The 16,864-nt window shown below is 35.9% G+C and overlaps 1 long non-coding RNA gene across 1 annotated transcript in view; it reads left to right on the top strand.

Moving 5' to 3' along the window:
• LOC141374767 (uncharacterized) overlaps positions 1-16,864 on the top strand; it is a 62,317-nt gene that overhangs the window by 8,704 nt on the left and 36,749 nt on the right. The window contains exon 2 of the long non-coding RNA XR_012381897.1: positions 8,539-8,709. This is a non-coding gene — a long non-coding RNA (uncharacterized lncRNA). The remainder of the gene's footprint in view (positions 1-8,538; positions 8,710-16,864) is intronic.

Raw genomic sequence — 16,864 nt, 5'->3', positions numbered from 1 at the left:
AAGAATGGAAAGAAAACTCATGGGAAAAAATAGTTCTAACTCACAGATATTCAGAGAAAACCAATTTCAAGCAGTAAGATACCATCAAAAGTCAAGAAACAGTATGGTGATTAAAAGTATGATTCCAAGTGCCAAAATGCTTGGGTTCAAATGCTGCCTCTAAGACTAATTAACTCTATGATCTTCGCCTAGTCAGCTCCTTTCTCTATGCTTTGGTTTTTCTTTGGAAAATATTATTAATAATAATGTCTACTTCATATATGTGTAATGAAGATTAAATTAGATGATGTTATACTAGTTTTTTTTATTACTGTGTAACAAATGACCACAAATTTCGCAACCTAAAACAATGCCTGTTTATTAGCATATAGGTCAGAAGTCCTGCACTGTGTGGCTAAGTTCTTTGTTCAGGATCTCACAAGGTGGAAACCAAGGTGTCAGTTTGGCTGAGTTCTTGTCTGGTAATTCTGTGGGGTGGAACTCTACCTCCCAGTTCATCCTTTTTGGCAGAATTCAGCTCCTTGTCGGTATAGGACTGGGGTCCGTGTTTGCTGCTTGCTGGGGCTGGAGCTGCTCTTGGAGCTCTTAGAGGCTGTACACGTCCCATGTCACAGGACCCCTTCCATCTTCAAAGTCAGCTACAGAGAATCTCTTACTTTGAATCCTTCTCACCCTTAATTTCTCATCTCTAGATTTAAAGGGTTCATGTGATTAGGTCAGGCCCACCTAGATAATCTCTTATCAGGTCACTGATATGGGACCTTAAGTGCTCAAAATCCCTTTGCCCTGTAATGTGAACATAGTCACAGGAGTGGTATCTCACCATATTTGCAATCCTGGGGGTGTACAAGGCATGCACACTAGGGGATAGGGATGCCACTTTAGAATACAGTCTAATATATATGTGAGATGCTAGAACAGTGCCTGGCATATAGTAAATACTAAATGTGTATAGCTCTTCTTCTTAAGGAGTATCTGAAAAACTCACAGATATTTTATTTATTTTATTTTATTTTTATTTTTTATTTTTCTGAACATTTATTTATTTATTAGAGAGAGAGAGAGAGAGGGAGAGTGTGAGCAGGGGAAGGGGCAGAGGGAGAGAATATTCAAGCAGACTCTCACACTGTGCGGAGCCCCACCCGGGGCTGGAGCCTGACGCGGAGCCGAATCCCACGACTCATGAGATCAGGACCTGAGATGAAACCAAGAGTCAGACGCTTAACTGACTGAGCCGCCCAGGTGCCCCAAAACTCATAGATATTTTTAAAAATAGTAATGCCATATTCATGGTAAGGGTGTGGTAAAATGATATCCCAACGCACCATTAAAGAAACAAATCGGTAGAACCTTTCTGCCAGGTAATTTGACAATGTATATTGAAAGCTCAGTATTTCCACTTCTAGGGCTTTATCGTAAAGATATAATCAGAGATATACACAAAGGTATGCAAAGAAAAGTTAATTATACTTGATTTATAATAATAAACACTTAAAGAGAAACGAAACATCTCCCTTTAGAGTTTTAGTTAAATATTATGGCATAGCCATTCAGTGAAATGCTATGTAGCCTTAAGCACAAAAGTAAAATTCAAATAAAATTGTAACACACAGTTTTTGAAAAATACTGAATGAGAAGGATCCTTATGATAGAAGTGGAGAAATTATAGGTTACAAAATTGCATATGCAGTGTTAATCAACTCACACTTTTTCCTAGAATGCTAGGTGGCCTTTTAGCAAAACATGCTCACTTGACAAGGGAGGGAACAGACCCTGACAAGCATCCTCAGATTGCTGCAGGTATGACTAGGTTTCTAGAGACTTCTTCGGGAGCCTCAGCATCCTTCCTAAAGTTTGAGGTAGGTTTTGGCTAGACAGGGTCACTTGACAAGGAAGGAAACATACTCACATGTCTGTCCATGTCCATCAATCAGAACAACATGGACATTCTCAGAAGAAGACTTTGCATCATCTCGCCTCACTTTTTTTTTTTTTTTTTGGTGCTGTTAATATTCATTCAATGCCTCGAAATGCAGATAGTGTGGTCTGGTCACTCATTCCTAATGTATAGCCCTGCTTTATATTAAAGTGGCTAAATTATGGCCTCAGTCAAGATTTTAGAGAATGGTTTTTGTTTTGTTTCAGCTATAATGCAAGATTCTGCAACACATAATAATACATACCAATGGAGGAGGTAGAAGTGAACAATTCTGAGGAAAGCACTGTAGTGCACATTCTACCACTATACCACAGCTGTTAGCCCCGCTTCACAGGTGAGAAAATGTTGGCTCAAAGAAATTAAGTAACTTGCTGAAAAACTCCTATTTAGAAAATGGTGAAACCAAATTTTAAGCAACTGGCTTCCCTCTTTTCATCATGACATGATTCCTAGTGGTTCCTGAGACTCTATATTTTTAAAGCTATCCTCTGGAAATGTTAATGATTAACCTAGTTTAAATCCTCTGCAGTATGTATGTTCCTTGTACCTGAAGGCAAATTAGTGGTGACAGTAACAACACAGATTGTTTTTTTCAACACAGATTGGAGCTTTTTCCAGCTCCAGCCTCTCAGATCTTAAATTTCAAAGTAACAGATGTGTTTTTAATTGGGGATCAAGATTATCACCACAAATTCAGATTAAAGAAATTCTTCCCAGTTCCCTCTCAACCAAATGGTTCCAAAATCTTTGGAACTAGCATTTCTCCAGACTCTACAGCCCAGGGTAGTTTCTACTACCTCTTGCTCTCTGCAATTAAATCCTTGATAAAAATTAATGCCCGGATCTCTCAAGTCACTTAATTGTCCATTTGTCCTTTGGGGATTTCCCTCTATCCTTCTCAGACTCTTCTCCTTTGCCCTACTTTCCCTCTGTATTCCCAGGACCATTCATTCATTTTTATTCACCTTTATTCTGCCTCCATCTCTAGCTCCAGCAATCTGTCCCACTCTTGTTCTAGTTTTTGCCAATTAACCTCAGTAATCAATCCAAGGCTACAGTTGTGTTCTAGCTCTAGAGGAAGTGTCCCCTATTGCAGAGGAAATAAAAAGAACATAAAAATACATTTATGTGGTTGTGGATCTTTACTATTTAGATATTTGGGCTCTCTGGTATTATTAGCGTTATCTAATCAAAAAATCAACCATTGGGTATTTTGTTCTGTAAAACTTGCCTAATAACAACAAATATTTAAGTTCATAGGGGAGATACATATAAGTTCTAAACTGTTATTAAAAAAAAAATTCCATTTGTAGAAAGGTCAATGTACCCAACATTCATAGTAGTTCTGACCTCAAAAATGGCAAATTATATTTTTACCTTTACATTCTTTTAGCATTCTGTCTCTTGACTCAGTTACTTCTGAGTACATCACAATTGAACATAAACATTAAGAACTTACAATTTTCTTCTCTTAAATACTAATAATCTCTTGCCTTTTGAGGGTGTCTGGGTTTGTGTTAAAGTATTAAACTATTGTTTCAAATATTTTAATTCAAAATCTGACTGTTCTATTTGACAGATATACAAATTGTAACTATTTTCATATTAGAGAAGTACTAAGAAAAATTTTAAATATATATAAATATTAATTAATTTAATTAAATATAAAATTATATTTTATATTCTTCTCAAAAGGAATTACTAGATATAGAATCAGTAATTATATAGTATTCCCATTAGGTAGAGCAAGAAAACCGAGACAGAGAGAAAGAGAGAAAAAGAAAGAAAAAGCAAGCAAGCAAGCCAAAGAAAACTTTACTTTTTTGGACCTAGGAAATGCAAGACCTTTTTGGGGACTCTGAAGTAGAATTATAAAACTTTTGACTTCTAACAAATACACAAAAAATAGCACAATCTTTTTGGTGCTTGCAAATTTGAATTAAATTGTACTTCCCTGTTTGCTAACATTTTCTTCCAGCCACATGCTTTCAAAACAGTATTCTGTGTCCTAGGGTGACTTAATATTGTTTAGTAGGATTGTTTCCACTTGACTATGTGGATGGGGAAAACTCATCCAAGGACATTCATAACTTTTCTTTGGTCTTCCTTCCCACTTCTTACTGCAGAAATCTGAATGGGGGAGCATCTTAATCTCACAATTTAGCTTCTCCTGCATGATCTCATGTCTGTTGCCATGGAAATGATTGTAGTATTGCAATTTTAGTCCTACAACCAGAGCACACTCCAGTGGGATCAGATTGGCAGACACAATCTGTAGGATGAAATCTCTCTTTTTCAACAAGTGTCTGCTATACTTTAGGACATTTTTTCCCCCTTACCTTTCTTTTCTTTGTGTTTCCTCTGTGTTGAATTCTACAGTCCCATCTCTCTTCGATGACTTTGTCTAAGGTTCTTCAGGGCCACCACAGCCTAAAAGCATAAAGTATGAGAAAATCCACATAAATTATTTATATTGATTTCATATCAGCTAAGGAAAATTTTTCAAATAGTTTCCTATAACAAATAAACTTAAGTTTTACCAACATTTTAAAAAATCTATCAACAGTTTTCAGTCTTTAGGATCTTTTCTATAATTCTTCTAAAATCTCTGTAAGTCTCCTGAAGATTGGAAAGTCACTTCAACCAAATAATGAACGGTTATATTAGGTTACTGCATGACTTTTTAAGCTGGAGACTGTCTAACTTTTAAACAGATCCAGAGTCCTATAATCCCTGCAGTAGCAGGTGGTTGTTGTATATTTGACTTTTTAAAAATCTTGAATAGGGGCACCTGGGTGGCTTAGTCATTAAGCATCTGCCTTCAGCTCAGGTCATGGTCCCAAGGTCTTGGGATCGAGCCCCACATCAGGCTCCCTGCTCAGCAGGAAGCCTGCTTCTCCCTCTCCCACTCCCCCTGCTTGTGTTCCTTCTCTCTCTGTCAAATAAATAAATAAAATCTTTAAAAAAAGTAAAAATAATAAAAATCTTAAGTAACTTTAGAAAGGATGGTGAATAAAATAGTTATTAACTCCTTGCCTCTATTTTCCCATGGATAATGGCCATCATCCATTTATTCTCTTTTCTGCCAAACTAAAAGAAATTATTCCTTTAGAGTGACAAAGGAAAGCTTACTTTTTTACTATTAATTTTATTCGCCAAAGCAACATCACAAAGTGGTATCAATGTATCTGAATTGGTCCTATTTGAAACCTAGCTGGTAAGATGGCCTTCACTGTCATAAAATAATTGTTGAATCTAAAGACAGAGGTGCTTCTAGGTAAAATTAAGTAATCCTATTGCTTTGGGAAGCACTTTGGTTCCCTTCCCCTTCTAAACTCTTTCTAAATTCTTCCTCCCTAAAATAAACTGTGACCTCTCCAGTCCTCTGACTAGTCAGGTTTTCTGATTCTAACTGCTCATCTGAGGCACTAAGTTCTCTCTAGGTATGTTCCTTAATTCCAGACCTTTCCCCTTCCCCATGAAATCTGTCGTCCCTTTACCACTGGCCCTGTGTTTTCTTGTGAAATAAGAGGCTAATGGGTACACCTTTAAAAAATATAAGTCAGATCTTGTCACTCCATGACTTAAGGCCTGTGGTGGCTTCCATCTCATGTAATGGCCAAAGTCTTCCCAGGTGCTACACAATCTAGCCCCCATTCCCGTCTGCCCTAATTGCACACTCTGCCCAGCCCAAGACCTTGGCACACATCATTTTTTTGTCCTGGAATTCTTTTCCCCCAGATATCAAAATTGCTGGCCCCATTACCTTTTCCATATCTTCATGATATCCTTCCTCACTGTGACATTAGCTCTCCAATCAACTAAAAATGGAATAGTCTCTATCAGCCAAACTTGTAGTCACTCTACCACTTAACTGCTTATTTTTCTCCATAACACCGATCTCCATATGACATATTATATATTTAATTTATTTATCTGTTTATTACTTATCTATTTGACTTTTTATTATTATTTACTTATTTGACTTATCTGTAGCTAGTAAATAAGCACCATTGGAGAAAGGAATTTTTTTCCTGTGCTCTAGTTGATCATTTAATGATAAGATAGTCACTAGTTCCTGATAGAAGCATCTATTGAAATGTTTACTAAATAAATAATAAAGAACCTCTAAACTAAGGGCAAAAAACAAACAAATCTCATTTCTATAGAATGGCATAAATGACTAAATGAGGACCCTCAGATTCACTTTCTCAATAATTTGAACTGAGGTGTACGGAAAGAATGAGTCGACTAGCCATTCAGAATTGAAACTTGCAAGATACAATGAAGTAGAGGCAGATCTGTCCAAAGCCAAAGCCGTGCACCCACTGGGGGTATAAGGAATCAGAAAACAAGGAAACAGAGGGAGTCAGTCAGCAGAAAGACCTGGAACAAGTATATCCCAAGGGAGTCTAACTACCGCAACAGGAGACTGTGAGGTCCATGAGAGGCCAAGGAGGGCAGCCAGTCGCAAGGTTGCTACGTTTTTACAAAAGTCACTCTAGTTAGACTTGTTCTGTTACCAAAAGGCATAGACAGGCCTGCCATGCTGAGATATAATGGCTTCAGATGTTCCCTTTCCTTGGTAGCATATATAGTGCAATGGCTTTTGTAAAACCAGTTTGTTCCCCCTGCCGATATTTTCTAGCAAAGGCATTTCCGGTGTTGTGCTGGGTAACTGGAGAAGAGAATGTTTTGATTTCTTAGTCTGTGAGCCCTTCTGCGTCACCTATCTGAACCATTCTTTGTCGTTCTTCTAGAGCCAGTCCAAGTTGGGCTTTAAATTGCAATGTAATCTAAAAATTGCTCCTCTAATTTTATAAATAAGATTAATAAGGGAAAAGGGGATGGGGAATGTAAAACGTAACAGTGCAAAGGACTGCTTCTGAATGTGAAAGGGACACCGGCCAAGTGTTAGAGCAGCTTCAGCGGGGAAAGCATGGGACTGGAACGACCTGGACCTTAGTAGCAGCTCCCCCTTTGGCCTGGCTGTGCATCCCTACTTCACCACAGTTCATGCTACTTACTACCAGCTATCTCCTTGGTTGTAAGACCATTTATTATTGTGCTTATGCTGTCAGAGTGATGCGGGCTGGCGGGGTTTGAGGATCCAGAGGGGTCCCGCAGGACCAGCCAAGAGGGTCCTTGGCTTTGCACAGGACAGAGATCAAACATGCACCGAGAGGAAGAGAGAGCAGAGTTTACAGAGAGAGAGAGTGCACATACAGGCAGAGCTTCCGGGAGACTTGGAAGGGAAAAAAGAGTGAGTCTCATCTTTGCTTGGGGCCTGGGGTTTTTATTGAGGTGCACATGTCTTCTCAGGCATCCAGGAACAAAAACAAGTGTTTAGGTGTCCTCCATGAGTCACTTATGCTCTTGGAGGCAGAGGTCCTGGTGAGTCAGTGGTCCTGGGGAACCCTGCCCAGTCACTCCTTAGATGTTATCTACTGTGCTGGAAGACTCCAAAGAAGTCATTAACTCTGATCTTTACAAGGAGTATGTACATTATCTGTTCCATAAGGCATGTGTAATGTGGAGACGTAGGTCCTAATAAGAATAGAAGCAGGAAAAGGACCAAAAAAAAAAAAAAGCAGTGTTTCATGGTTTCCCTTTAATTTTCCTGTCTCAGTAGGGTAGAGATTCCTGATACCTTTGTTACAAATAACAGTAGACAAAAAAGAAGACTAAGGTGACTTCATGATTTTGTTACATCTGACCCTCTTTACTCATTGAAGCTACCTGTCACTGGAGGAACCCCTGATCATCTTAACAGTTACTCTGTAGCTGTGAAGAAATTATTATTCTCAGAGGTTTAATGACTCATCTAAATTGACATTAACAAATTTTTTAAATAAATCAGGCTGCCTCTGACTGGCTTTCACTGACCATGTTGATGCAGAGAGTGAGGAGTCTCAAATTAATATTTTATCCAGTAAAAGATTTAGGGACTGTGGTTTACCCTGCATAAAATCTATTCAGCCAACCTCCTGGGCATAGGACTCAAGTATTCCCTGCAGCTCTGCTGAATTGACTAGAAACATGATAAGGCATCTAAATTCTGCAGGTATAGCCAGCCATTCCTAGCAACCAATTTGATTTCTGACGGACAAAGAGCCCCAGGAAAGTAGATGCCTTTGTACCCGAGAAAAAAGAAATCCCAAGCAAGACAGACATGCCCTAATCAGTATGCTTTGGATATGACAGCATGCAAGTGAGTGATCTATTTTGTTCTGAACTCCAGCTCTGTCAATGACAGTACACGATTTACTAGAACAAATCAAATAAGTGTAATGGACTCCTGTTTTGACATTTCAACACAGTGAACTGTATTTCCTTATGCAGTGCTCTGATTCCACCTTCTTAATTTGGGCTTTTTCTTATAAAATGCCATTGTCAGAAATGAGAATGCAAATAACAATGAATCAGGGTAGAATTGTTTCCAATGCTCTCAAACATTACGGGGAGAATAATTTCTGCACAGAGATGATAACGTGGTAGATGCGGTTCAAAAAATTACAGCCTCAGAAAACGATTAGGAGACTTGGACTATGCCGTGGTCAAACGTTTCAAGGGCTCTGTTGTTCCTGTTCCTGTTACAGGTACATGTGACAGCGCTGCAGCTATGAGTGGAATTTTAAAGGGGAAGTTTGAAGAAATTGACGGCTCCTCACCCTGCTCCTCCGTGAGGGAATCAGATGATGAAGTTTTTAGCTGTGACGGTGCTGGGAGTGTTGATAGTGTCAATCCGTCCACTTGTAATGTTTTCACTGGTGAGTATCTGAAGCTGTATTTCAAGCTGTACTCTAAATTGTGTTGGATGGTCGATTCCCGGAGTTTCTCTCTTTATCCACTGCCTTATATCTGCTCCAAGCTTTTCGTCATATCAGACTTATTTGTAAAATGTGCTATCATTTTGGTTCATTAAATCTAAGTAGCATTCTTCTGTTCATCTCTATGGGGTGAGCCTGAGAGGCAGAAATGAGTCCAGTTGAAGGTAAGCCATTGAAAAGGATTTCCTCTGGGCCTTTAGCCTTCTAAAATCCATCTTTTTGAAATCTGATCAGTTGAGCTTTTTTGAACTTCTAATAATACTGGTCAATGAGCTATGGAATTTGCAGCATTGGCCCAGCACATTTATTTCCTAGGTGAGAAAATGGTGTTTGTTTTTAGAAGGCTGCTGCTCTGAACTCAAAGCCTTGAAGGCCCTCAGCTTCTATCGTTGTTTGAACACTGGCAAACCTCAGACCTGAGGCCAGGTTCATGCCCTATAGAAAGTGCCACTTTCTGCACATATATATCTTTCCTAAGCAGTTAATATGAACAACATCATTTGCCTTTGTGTGGTATGTTCTAACTTACAATTCTAGCCACTCCAAACTGCCTTCCTTGTAACTGATGTACATGTAACTGATTTTGGAATAGGTGAATCTTTTCCAACATCTCTGTGTTCATTCTATCCCAGTCATTAGGGAAAGAGGGATCTCTAAAATAGCTTTAGAAGTTAATCCTCCAAAACAGAACTAAACAAGGTCACATAAAGTCCCAGAGGATGATGGATATCAACTTCCTTTTAAAGCTCCTTTCCAGAAGTAAAGGTATCAATTTATCCAACACAAAAGAGAGGTTTTGTGGGTTTTTCTTTCCATAATAGTTTTTTCTATATTACTTTTCTGAGGCATTTGTGTTTGGGGATTTTTACCAAACTTACCAAAACAACCTTTTCAAATTCACACTGATGTTCATGCAATGTGGCTCTACAACCCCTGAAATTCCATTTTTAATACTCTTTCCTCCACTCCCAAGAATCTGAAAGTTTGTTTGATATTCATGAATTCTCCCTCATCTCTGTGAGAAGTATTTAGAATAAAAATAGGTATAATTTTATAAGACCATTTAGACTTTGTATCACTTATCTCTTGACTAAAGTTGAACTTACCTTTATGAACTTGTGGGAACTATAAAAAGTAGGGAGGAGATAAAGGAAAACTTACAAGAAGGGAGAAAGCAGCAGCTGTTTTGAGAATGGGATTCTCTAGTTACCTAGGAAGGTTATTGTCAGTCAGTAGTTTTGGGGGGTAGGTTTGTTTAAGATTTATCTGTACCCTTTCACGTCGTCTTCTAAGCGACTGTTGCCCTGTGGAGGGCACACACCTTGCTTTCACCCACAGTGCTGGAGAGTACTGAGCAATGAATAATGCTTAGACTTCTTTATTGAGTGATTGGATTCAATTTAGATAATTCTTTTCTTCTTTTTTATAATAATTATCTTATTTGACAATAAACATTGTACATATTTAAGATGTACAATATGATGTTGTGATACATGTATGCATTGTGAAATGATCAGCACAATCAAGCTAATTAATATTCCATCACCTCACGTAGTTAGTTTTCATTGTTGATGGTGGTGAGAACACTTGAGATCTACTGTCTTAGCAAATTTCAAGTAGGCAATACATTATTCTTATAATTTCAGACAGTTTTTAAAAGCCAGAGAGAATGAATCTACTGGCTGTCTTTATCCTTAGTGTATATTTAAATACAAGACCCTCAAGGATGCTATCGAATACCTTGCCTGTGTACCTTGGAGAGTTCTCCTTCTCCAAGCCCTAGAATATTGCAGGAGCTGCCTAGAATTTTTTGACTTTTTCCCCTTAGCCACTCCTGAAAAACATCATCAATCTAGATTCTATTTCTTTGAGATACCACCTCACCAGGGCAGCAATTTCCACATGCCTGTGTTTTTTTTTAAAACCTTCAGCATGCTTTCAACCTCCAGTGTCTATGTCTCTCCTAAACTTACAAATTGACTCTCTCCTGGAAAAATCAATTGTAGGACTCTCTATGCAAGATATCTATTGATTTCTATAGATTGTGAGTTCACAAAGTACCTATAATGTTCATTTAAACACCATCGGGTCCTAAATGGTGGCTCAAGATGCTTTCCAGATGAAGATGATGTTTTGGTGACTTCGAGGAGTTTGAAAAATTATAGGTCAGGCACTTGTTACAAGCACCTGAGCACCCTGGAAAGGTAAAAGTTTGAGTGGAGAGTGGTTTTATTTGGATAAAAATAAACAATTGATAACTATTTGGACATCTGTTCACAAGTTTTCTGTTTCATCCCCATCATGAGGGTCTGGAGGAGGAGGCTCCAGGGTGCAGAGAGGAGAGTCAGGCTGATAAAGAAAGTTGCTTCAAAGTTTAAGTATCTGTCTTCCAGCACTGTTGCTAATGTACTTTTCTTAATGAATTTCCAAGGGTTTTGAGGGAAACATTTGCTGATGTGACTCTGTAAGGAAATGGTATGCATAATCGAACAACTCGTGATTGAATGTGTGATCAGAACCATGATTTGAGATAAATAGTGGGGAGGAGGGTAGGAAAGAATGGATGGAAAATGTGACCTATGGATGGTTTCCTGTTATTGTGAGATATTCTTAGCTTAATCACCAATATAAACCTTACTGATTATTTCATAAAGTTGGGCAAGTGGAGGAAGAAAACCCATTTTAATTTCTTTTGAGAGCATCCAACACTGTGTAACAGAATAAGACAAAAACACTAGTGAAGAGTCAACCTCATTTTGAATTCAAAGAATGTTAGGACTAGTAGGGCCTTTGAGAACATCTAGACTGTTTCCTATTTTTACAGATGTGGAGACCGAGGCCCCAGCGAGAGTAACTAGAGAAGAATCCAAATGTCATCTATTGGCAGAGGACTTTGTTGTAGATCCTTAGAGTCTACCTTTCTACTAGACTGCAACTGCTGCCCTCTGATGGGACTGTTATATCACTGACCACTAAGTAGGACCCAAATCATCAAGAGAGAGATATTGACTGTATCTTAAGTGCCAGCTCCTCTTAGAAATGGAATGAGTTTATCTTTTGGTGAAAGGGCAATTGGCATTTCATCTCTTGTCTTTTTTTTTTTTTTCAGTTGGTTTCTAGTGAAAGTGCTAGTATCTCTTGGATGTAATATAGTGCCAGTGATGAGTTTATGAATAAATTCAATGAGCTAAAGAAATAGTGGACAGAGAATTCAATTTGAGTGTGAATGAACACTTTCCCTTCCCCTTTCTGTACGTAAGTGACAAGGCAGACTGTTGAGACTTCCCTTGTATGTCACTGACATTGATGGAAATATCTTACAGCAAACATGTTGTTTTACATTTCCGTGAAGGAAATTGGTTTGTCTTGGTGACATAATGCTACTTGTGATAATGTGAAAATGCTACAGTGAAAAGAAGATGAGATGAAGTATGCAGTGTGCATCTTTAACAGCAGCTAACAAATAGGGGGTTATTTCATTTACTTTAAGAGTAAAACCTTTGTACATTCCCCTTTTGCCAGAGGGGTGAATGGACATCCTGGACTCTCTAGGAAAAAAAATATATAATGATATCTTTCAATCCCTTGAACTCCAGGACCCTATATTACTTGTTCAATAATTCAAGACTTCAGAAACCCACTTACCTTGCATTTCGATTAGACTCACTTAGTCACAGCTTCTGGCTGAATGCAGTAATTATATTCCATTTTGCTGCCTAGGTACAGAATTGGCTTTTATATTTGCTTGTTTGTTTTAAGCCCTGAAAAACTTAAATTTGGCTTTAAACTTAAAAGCACAATTGGTCTGAATTTAAAATACATTTATATATATATCACTGTCATAGTGAATCTAGAAAAACAACACTTACTGCTTGTGGTTTTAACTCTCAGTTAGCAGTCATAAAAAACTGAATATAAAGGTGTTTCTAAGTGAAGTTAATGGTACTATTTCTCATAGTATGCAAGTGATAAAGCCCTAGTAGGATGGGATCCAAAATATATCATAGCAAATCTTCTGATTTCCCACATCTATTATTTACTCAGGATGTCTATAGGTGGAATTGATAGGGTAGCTGTATTTCATAAGAGCACAAGAATTAGAGTTGCTATTAAATATTAAAGACACCATCTTCACATTAGTGATCAGAATATTTTCATCTGACAATGTAATTTCTTTACAAATATTTCATAGAGTATTTGCATGTTTTATAAACGTCTTGATAAGAATCACGTCCTTATTTTGGGGTCACCTAGGAATAGTTACAGAAATAAATAGATGATTGCCCAACTGCAAAATATGGTGACTTAAAAAATGGATCCAAATGAAATTGAAGTGATTAAAATTCTACTAACCATTTTCAAAGCCCCATGATCTTTTGGCTTTGGTTTGAATACCAAAGGTTGACTGGCTTTATACTTGTTTATGATGGTGACGATGAAATCATAGTGCCTGAAGCAAATGTCCTTGTGTTTCTCAAAAGATTTTAAAATTCATCATGCAGATTAGGCACTCTGATGCTTTCTGACAGCTCGAGGGAAGTATATTTGTGTGCATGTGAATGCAGAAAAGAATTAAATCTGGTCTTGCTTAAAAAAAAAAAAGAGAGCCAGTTGGTGCTATTTCTGAATTGGCTGCGATATTTAACCATTTCACTCTGGAGAGTACATGTTTGTACTCTGAAAATGTTCCTTTTTTTTTTGTCTGAGGAATTTGGGAGTAAACTGGGAATGTTTTAGGGCCACAGAATTGTTGTAGCATATGTCTTATATGTTCAGCTACAGTGATCTGGCATGAACTGGAATTGTTAAATATCTCAAGTTTACTGAATTCATTTGACAGTGGGATTAAGATTAAAAGTATCGTTTTCACATGTAATGAAGAATGAACAATCATAATAAGTATAATTAAGACAAATATTTGATTTTCAATCAAAGGTCAGCTCATAAAAATTAGACACTTTTAAAAATGATATTTAATGTTCAAGTAGGAAAGTGTAGTGGATTAAAATTGAAATGGATGCTCAGTTTGTTGTATTTGGTTTTATCTTATCTCACAAATATAATAATAGAATAATAATAAAGATTGATTTATGTAATTTAGAATTCTAGGACTTTGAATGAATGTTATGAAACTTGATTTACATAATGAACTATTAAATCACTTTAAGATCCTTAATGGATAGCTGCTGTGGTCTTAATTAGCATGACCAAAAAAGCAAACTCTATTAAAACAATTTACAAAGCAACATGAAAGCTAGGGAAGATTGCTAGACAGAGTGCTAAAAGCACTAGATATTTCTGGCTGAAATGCAATAGTGAGTCCCATTAGTTGTGATATGGTAAAGACCTGAAATGCATGTAAAACTACATATTTTTATGCCATGATTGGATGATCATGGTAATGGATATATTGTAAGATGTAAAATGTACATATTTAGTATTAAATCATCTTAATAAAATTACTTTTAAATATTCACAATCGAAGAATATTTAGTATATTTCATCCTAAAATTGCTCTGATGCTTACAGCTTACATATTTTTTAAAATGTATATACTTTCAATCTTAACAATGTCAGGTTTGTGGTATTTAATTCCATCCCTGAGAAACTTGGTTTGGAAGAAATAATGACTATTAATTTTAAACGTGGTTAATTTCTCTAATATAGCTGTCCTATTTCACAATTTCTTCAAAGATGCTGTCCACTATTTTCTTATGTCAGATCTGACTTTCTGCTGTTTGCGGTTTCTATGACAACCATCATTTTAGCGTGAGAGAGTAGTACCTATTTTAAATAATATACGTTTTCAGATACACACACACACACACACACACACATTTTAAGAATTTTTTACTTACCAAAATAATTGATCATTAGGCTGGCAATTATGGTCATTAATCAATACTAAAATTAAATGTTATGCTAAGATCATGGCTACATTGGGACATATATATCTTACATTTGTCCTAGATTTTTTTAAAAAATATGCATAAAGCTAGAGAGGCTACTAAAGAAAATCTAAGAATTAAACTTGACTTAAGTAATTTATGGGTACTAATAAAGAAACATATAGTTAGAAATTCCCCTCAATTATGAGGTAAATAAAAGTTTTGATGAAAAATTTATAAATGAGTGGAATCCAAAAAGGATAAATACAGCCTAAATAAATATTGTTATATTTCAAATAACTTTTTGAAGCATTCATTAGCTTCATAGCCAGAATATGGAAAATGGTTGAAATTTATCATTATAATTATTTTAAGCTCCTTGATAGTAAGAGCTGTAACCTATACTCGCCCCACATTGCTTAATGGTAATAATCACAACAAGCTTTATTGAACATTTATAATTTGCCAGGCATTGTACTAGATGCTTTAAACAAATTATGTCATTTCATTCTGATGTTAGGTCTTAAATAAATTTATTTCTGACTGCCATGTTCATGTCTTTTTTGAAAAAGGAAATGTTTAATTGATTAAATGATTTGTTGTTTTAAACATGACATGAGTCAACTGAAATAGGCTAACTAATTGTAGAGAAATTAAGATTTTTGGATACAGTTGGGGTGACCTTGAACAGGTGAAGACTCATAGGAAAAATGTTTTTATATCAAATTTTCATGAAATTTCCAATTTATGCACATAATATTGCCAGTATAAGTGAAATCCCTCTCCAACCCCTCTACATAGCTTTACCAACCTTTAAGTTTATTCATTAAGTCAGAATATTCTAAGATTAGAACATTGAAATATTTTGAATCAGTATGTTTAACATTTACTTATTACTTTCAAAAGCTGAATGTATAAAAATTTTAGCTTTAAGGATGATTTTTGCATTATTTTTTCTTATGGTGAAAAATAGTATAGAACCTATATACCACACAATTAGTTAAATAATCTATGGAAAACCCATACTGTCAATTACTATGTGGTCAATAAAAACAGTTGAACAAATGTATCTATTGACATAAAAATATATTCACATTAATAAAGAAGTTTGCAAAATTACATTACACTTTCATCCCATTTGTGAAATCATATATATATGAGGTAGGTATAAAATAAGATCTAGAAGTAAAAAGAGAAACATGTTTTCTGTAGAAATATAGAAAACCTTAAGAGACATTTTCTCTGGATAATAAAATTATGGATAAGTTTTGTTATTTATATATTTCTCAATTTTTACAATATCTATATATTTTCTCAAATTATTTTCTTATATTTTTAACCTAATAACACTTGTGTTCATTCATTGTAATAGCTTTCTAGATTTTTCACTAATATAATTACTGCTGTTATGACATGCTCATAGATAAATCTTAGAATAAATCCTTAAAAATGCAAATCATAGTTAAAAGGGTATCATTTTAATTGTCCTCCAGAAAGCTTTACCAATTATATGCCTACTTTAAGTAACTGAGTGCCTATTGCCCCACATCTTGACCACATACATCCCTTGGCCAATTTGGTTGGTAAAAACTGATTCCACTGGTGTTTTAACTTGAATTTCTCAGAATACTACAAAGCCAACTACTTATATATTTATTTATTTGCTTTTTTTCCTGTGTATATAAATGGTCTATTTTGGTTCTTTTCTTATTATGCTGATGATTTCTCTTTCATTGCTTTATAATATTAAGGATTATTTGATTAACACATATGCAATAATGTCTTTCCTATTTTGCCACTTGTCTTTTAACTTTGTTTATGTTTGCCATAGAGATATGTTTATGTGGTCAAATATATCATGGATTTGGCTTTTAGGAAATGCTTAGGCAGAACTTCTTTGCTCCCAAGATTAATTGTGCAAAAATAATTTCTTCTAGAACTTTCATAACTTTCTGTTATATATTTAAATCTTTAGACCAGTTCAAAATTACGTTGGCATATTGTGTGAAATAGATAATTTTCCAGTTTTCCAAAAATCATATAGTGAATAATATATTTTCTATTAATATGAAATTGTATTATTTTCTTGAACCAAATTCTTATATACAATAGGGCGAGTGTGGTCTCCTTTCTGTTTCATGATCTGGGTGGTCATTCCAAAACCAACAATAGTGTTATGTTATGACTCTATAGTAAGTTTTACTATC

The sequence above is a fragment of the Callorhinus ursinus genome, unplaced genomic scaffold, assembly GCF_003265705.2.
Source record: "Callorhinus ursinus isolate GAN/ISIS: 27379988/994484 unplaced genomic scaffold, GSC_fseal_2.0 scaffold2, whole genome shotgun sequence".
In the NCBI taxonomy this organism is placed as follows: Eukaryota; Metazoa; Chordata; class Mammalia; order Carnivora; family Otariidae; genus Callorhinus; species Callorhinus ursinus.
This window is presented reverse-complemented; position numbering and strand designations above follow the sequence as displayed.